At 39.0% G+C, this 6958-nt stretch overlaps 1 pseudogene; it reads left to right on the top strand.

The window, feature by feature from the left end:
* Positions 1 to 2799, top strand: LOC122063068 (annotated as a pseudogene).
* The last annotated feature ends 4159 nt before the right edge of the window (positions 2800 to 6958 follow it).

Here is a 6958-nt window from a genome sequence, read left to right on the forward strand (position 1 = left end):
TCATCCAAGGAGTGATATTCTTGTTTGGCAAGATAAATTTGTTTCACCAACAAATTAACATCTGGGTATTTGATTCTCTGACGGGAAAGTGAAAAAATGCTATGTGTTAGGAAATTGAGGTATTGTTTTACTCCGACTTCCTCAGCTTTAGCTTCCTTGATAGAAGGTGGACAAGTCAAGAGCATCGAGGTTTCCCCATGTCAGCCTTGGGCTTCTTTGAGCCACTGGTCTCTGTTTTTGGTCATGGACTCTTGCCCCTCCAACAGCTTAAGGATTCAAACTTTTGTTGGGAATTTAATGAATGGACTCATTGGCCTATCGGCAGTCTCTTTCTCTACTATGGGTGAGAGAATCCTGGTCCAGGCTCGAGACCCGTCGAGAATATGTGCGGAACTAGTAGATGCACTTGATGAGAGCAGGTTTGATGATGCATGGAAGTTGCATCAGCAGTACATGCAAATGGAAGGGCTTCCTAGGAATCTGTTCTGAACAAGCTTCTCACATGTTTTGCAGAAAGACAGGATCTTTATTGGCTTGAGAAAGCTTACAGTTTGGTGGAACTTGTTTTTGAGAAGGGTAAACCTGACTTGTTTGAGAAGGGGACTCTGATAGTCTTGAAAGGCATAGATTGCCGGTTCCTGCATCAACTGTTTTGAGAAAATTGGTAGAAATGGAAGAATACCCACCTTTAAATGCATGGTCGGCTGTCATAGCCCACATGTCACAGACAGCACCTGGGGCTTACCTTGCTGCGGAGTTGGTTCTTGAGATTGGGTACTTGTCTCAGGATAACAGGGTGGATCCAAGAAAGAAGAGCAACCGACCTTTACTCGCTATGAAGCCTAATACTACTGTTTATAACATTGCTTTGGCTGGGTGTTTGTTATTTGGGACAACTAGAAAAGCCGAGCAGCTTCTTGAAGTGATGCCTCGAGTTGGTGTGAAAGCTGATGCTTCTTTACTTATCATAATGGCACACATTTATTAAAGAAATGGATGTCGAGAAGAACTCAAAAAGCTTAAGAGACACTTAGATGAAGCGTGTAGCCTGGGAGATGTCCAGTTTCAGCAGTTCTACAATTGTTTGTTGACATGCCATTTGAATTTTGGTGACTTGGTTTCTGCATCTCAGATAGTCATGGAAATGCTTAGGAAGGCGCACAAAACTCACTTTCTGCTGCAACCCTTGTGCTCCAAACAGCTGGCACGGCCTAATCCTTTCCTCTTGCACAAAATTCTAACCCTGCAGCATTTGATGGTTTATGTGATCCTAGATCAATTGAACACCTTGTCCCACCTTATGAAGAGTCCTCTAGAGAGAAATTTTTTATTACTTGAAAATGAGGCCAAAGAAACATTGGATGTATTGTTAGAGAAATTGCACACCAGAATTGAGCTAGTTACATCTGAAGGTGGTATTCTCCGACCAACTGAGAGAATTTATGCCAAACTAGTTAAGGCATATCTTGAGGCAGACAAGGTTAAGGATTTGGCCGAGTTTCTAATCAGGGCAGCAAAAGAGGATGCCCCAGTCTCCACTGGGAATTCTGCTGTCATTCATGTGATTAATGCATGCATCTCACTTGGGTGGTTGGACCAGGCACATGACCTGCTTGACGAAATGCGATTAGCTGGTGTAAGAACTGGTTCCTCTTTGTACTCTTCCCTCCTAAAAGGTTATTGTGAAGCGAACCGACCAAGAGAGGTCGAATCTGTTCTAAGAGATGCTCGTAAAGCCGGGATCCAGCTGGATTCGAGCTGCTACGAGGCTATGATCCAATGTAAGGTTCTTCAGAAAGATACCCAAGGTGCTCTTTATATATTCAAAGAGATGAAAGAAGCCAAGATATCAAAATCTGTTCATCAAGAATTTGATATGCCAGTGCAGAGTTGTGCGGAGAGCAAGGAAGCAGGGTTGATGGCGAAGTTCTTGGAAGAGATTAAAGAAGGGCAGAGTGTAGACTGTGGGGTCCATGATTGGAATAGGGTAATCCATTTCTTCTGTGGGAAGAGATTGATGCATGATGCTGAGAAGGCTTTGAAGAACATGAGGGCTCTGGGGCATGCCCCAAATGCAGACTTTTCATTCTATGGTCACTGGATATGCTGCCGTAGGGGGTAAGTACCTGGAAGTAACAGAGCTATGGAGTGAGATGAAGGTTCTTGCTGTTTCTAGCTCAATGAAGTTTGATCAGGAGCTCCTGGATTCCTTACTTTACACCTTTGTGAGTCATGGGTTTTTCTTGAGGGCAAATGAAGTTGTGGAGATGGCGGAGGAAGGGAAGATGTTTGCGGATAAGTACAAGTACAGGAACCTCTTCTTGAAGTACCACAAAACTGCTTACAAGAAGAAGGCTCCTAAGATCCAGACAGAAGCCCAGTGTAAGAGGAGGGAAGCAGCATTGGCCTTTAAGAAATGGGTTGGCTTAGTCTAATTACCAGCTATATTCACTGGTTGAGTATGAAGCTGTTGCTATGTTTCAATTTGCAACAAGCAGCTACTATTGTATCCAATTGTGAAGGACGGCTATCCTTAGCAACAAAACAAAGTGGGTCCCAGCATGTAAAATTATGGCTGAAGTTTCATATAAACTTACTGGCTAGTGGCTTCTCATACCCATCTGGCTAACATTCCCTGTAGTTTTAGTGCAAAGGTTTCCAATTTCTCCAGCTTCAACATTCACTGAAACCCAATGCCCCTGTCTATTTTTCTTGATATCAGATCTTAAAGAAAGTGATATTAAGTTGGATGCTGTTTCCTTTATTTGCTGATGATTTAATGAGTTATACACTTAACTATTCACAGTCGTCAAATTATATTGGAACGTCAGTAATTTTGGCACCCTTATTTTGAAGGATGCAATTTTGTAGCTTCATTTCACGTCCACATGAAGGTTTTTTATTTCTGTGTATGCGCTACTTAAGGAGTCCAAGAGGGACAAGATTAAAAAGAAGGCCCAAGAATGCCTTAATTAGACCCCCAATGTATTCATGTATTTTTCTAGGAGCAGAGGAGACCGCTCTGACTTTATGAGTGAATCTGGTCTCCTCCAACCGTCTGTTCCAATTTCCGTTGTTTGTTGATAGCTGTCATAAACATAACAGTGGGAATTACCCTGGCTATCAACAATTCAGGGAATCATCTCAATTTTCCTTAGCTTGGGGACACCTATTCAGTTCAAAATGCTGGTGTTACCTGTTCTTGATATTGGTGATTCCGTGATATACTAATTAAGGCAACTCTGTTGGACTTGTCCTATTTTTTGTTTTTATTAAGCTTGGAAATATGGGGTATTACTTTAAGTATATTTTTCCAATGGAACTGTCTAAATCAATCTTCTATAGGTTTATTTAAAGAATTCTATTGGACAGTCATTCGACTAGCTATGATGTACGGGGTAGAATGTTGGACAGTTAAGAGGTGGAATTTAGACAAACTAAGTGTATCAGACATGAGGAAGTTAAGATGGTTGTGTGGGAAAACAAGGAAGGATAAAGTAAGGAATGAACGTATTAGAACAGATGTGGGAGTTGCCCCAATCCATGATAAGCTTCAAAAAAGCCATTTGAGGTGGTATGGTCATGTCCAAATAAGGCTTGCGGATGCCCCTGTAAGGAGAAGTGACTTGATCCAGATTGTGGGATTTATAAGAACTAGGGGCAGGCCAAAAATGACCATAGGGGAGGTTGTGAAGAAAGATATGCTCAGTTTAGGTCTGGTCCCTAGCATGGCCTTGAATAGAATGGATTGGAGGGCTAGGATCCATGTAGCGGGCCCCATCTAGTTGTGTTCTACTTCATTACTGTTTTTGTCTTTTGCTACCTGTAATTTTTTCCATTTCTCTCATTTGTTCTTGCTTGGCTCTATGTAGTTGACCCCATTAAGTTTGGATAAGGCTTTGTTGTTATCGTTAATTGCCCCTTGTCTTATTCCCCAAAATTATTTTAGCTGGGGGTATAAATGAGTTAGAATATGTAGATGAGGATGAACAATGAGATGAGAGTTGGAGAAGAGGAAGAAGAAGTAGAAGAGGGAGAAGGAGAGGAGGCGATGGTATGGTTGAATGGTATGTTGTGAGTAAAATCTTACTAACACCAAATATATTACTTCACTAACATATTTACAGGAAATTATACATACCTCCCTGTGGAGGAGAAAAGGGAAAGGATAAAACATACATAATATGGCAAAATTACACTTAGTGTAATAAGGTTATACATTAATTGACACCTTAAGGAGTGTCAATAAGAAAATCCTTTTTTAATTACCTTATGATACTTCTACCAAAAAATTACCTTATGTTACATGATAGGATTTCAAGTAGTACAAACACATCTAAAATTGGGTAACTTCTAATTGTTTGTGGCCTTCTAATAGTTAATGCTTGAAAAAAGAAAGGACACTTGATGCTTCTAGGATTGCAGTTAACTCCCAATTTAACTTAAACTAATAAATCCTAATGTGAGTTAAGGTGTAAATTTTATATGAATAGTAAATATTGTAGTTTCTATAAATAGTAATATTTAGATAAAGGGAAAAAGTTATGTCCAGGAATTTTGGTCCTGTGCCAGAACGGGGACCAATGGGAGTGCACATTGAAGCATCAATATGGGTGAATTTTTAGACTTTTATGGGGCGGGGCAGTCATTTTGCCCCACCCTGTGTCTAGGCACAAGAGCTCTGATCCCGGACAAAGTTCTTTTTCCCTAACTTTTAATAGAAAGGTTTGGATACTATGAAAACTAGATCTTGGATAACTGAAACTAGTAAAATTCTTATTGACTAAAAATACTAATTTAATGTATCTTCTAAATGTTGAAAACTAACAAGGCTAAAATTAAAATTTTACTGCATCACATCCCCTAATTGGAAAAAACTTTGTAATAATATCAAAAATAGAAAACCAACACTAACAATCTAGGAGAAGAGAGGAAGAAAGGAGAAAGAGTAAACTCCCGTAAGAGAGAAAACATAACTTACAGCAGTACCTTGCTATCATAGTATATGATGGGAAGAGTTACTAGGCCGCAAGGATTAGAAGTCTCTTCTGTCCTTGCAGTAACAGTATCTAATTTGAATAAACAACTAACATAACTAAAGACAAACAACTAAAACAGGAACATAATACTAGTACTGCATGATTCTGACAGTACCCCTGTTGTACAACATACATAACAAACTTGACCTTGCTTTATGAAGAATTCTCACAGTATATGAGCAATGGAATCATAGACAACAACACTTGGAACCTGCATCACCTAGGTAGACGCCTATATGACGGGTTTTGGTCAATTCACTATTCCCAGTTCAGTTGAAACTGACTATTCTATGCTAAAAGCAGGGAAAAAAAGGACGTATCCAGTGCACGAGGCTCCCGCCACTACGGGGTCTAGGGAGGGTCAATGTACGTAATCTACCCCCATTTTGCGGTGAGACTATTTCCCGACTCGAACCCATGACCTAGTATTGGAGCAATCTTACCAATTTTCCGAGGTTTGCCCTCACTATACCATGCTAAAATAGTAGAATGAATAAATCAATGTGCTTAGTGCTAGAAGTGAAAAATGATGGTTCTCATGGCTACTTTTTGTGGTTGCTTTCATACTTTGTGTGGTTGAAGTCCCAGGGTCACAGCCAATTCTTGTTTGCTACTGACCTCTTTAATATTCTACTATTCTGGTTATATTACTGTCATTAAGAAGGTCAGCCAATATCTTCTTATTCGCATCTGTATACTCCTTTTCAAGCTATTTTGGGCTTAATGATTGCTTCTATTATTACTGTTCTGGCTATTATATCTGATGTTATGCATATGTTAGTTTACTGTTTCCTAAAGAAAGCATCAGCTATATCTGATGTCAAGGCGACAGTTGCCTCGTGGCATTGCATGGCGCCTTGGTTCGCCTTGGCGCCGTGACAACTATGATGCCTGCCTTCTCTGACACTTTAAGATCCACTGCAAGTTAGCCCTAAATCCTTAATTGGTTAGTGTTTTTGGGGCACCATCATTCTTATTTTGGTTTTTTTCTTTTGGCCTTTGGCCTCATGATAGAAATCTTTTGATTTATCAAAAAGAGAAAAGGCTAAATTATACCAAGGGTCCCTCATGGTAGTATGGTAGGTGTGGAGTATCTATTATTGGGTTCCTCACGTTCTAGAAACCTGTCTTGGGTAGTGATAGTAGATTTCTAAATATTTAAGATATGACTAATATTCCCATTGAGAATAAAAATTGGATGGCATGGTTCAAGAACTCGGTCGAAACCTGCGAAATTTCACAGGTTACCACCGTATCCTCAAGGGTTGAAACGATATGTCCTGTGACTTCAGGTTTCGACCATGTTTCGACGTGTTTCGACGAAATTTCCCATGCTTCGACCAAAACATGGAAAATTTAGACCAAACCAACTAGTTCGACTTGAACCAAGTCCTATATAAGTTAGTTTGAAAAAAAACCCAAGCCTTCTTTTGCAGAATTCGACCCTCTCTTCTTAGTTTTTTCTCCTAGGAGTGGGAAACTTGGGGAAACAATGAAAATTTCCAATTTTTGCCTAACAAAGTTGAATTTAATGGTGGTTCTTGCTTCATCTACATAAAAAAGACAGCTTGGACAAAAAAGGTAAGTCCCAACTTCCCCAACAATCATTTTTTTTTAATAGAATATACTTGTAAATAGAGTAGAATTATGTAAATTTTTTTTATGTTACTTAGGAGGACTTGATCTACACATTCACGGTGGCCGATTTTTTTTTTCCTATTTTTAAAATGCATTTATTTATAACATATTTCAGTCAACAAGTTTGCGTAATGATTACCGAACCTTTGGTTCACCACACAAGTATGACTTTATTTGTTTGTTTGTTTGTTTGTTTGTTTGTTTGTTTTTTTTTTTTTTTTTTTTTTTTTTTTTTTTTTTTTTTTTTTTTTTTTTTTTTTTTTTTTTTTTTTTTTTTTTTT

This window comes from Macadamia integrifolia, unplaced genomic scaffold, assembly GCF_013358625.1.
Source record: "Macadamia integrifolia cultivar HAES 741 unplaced genomic scaffold, SCU_Mint_v3 scaffold1188, whole genome shotgun sequence".
In the NCBI taxonomy this organism is placed as follows: Eukaryota; Viridiplantae; Streptophyta; class Magnoliopsida; order Proteales; family Proteaceae; genus Macadamia; species Macadamia integrifolia.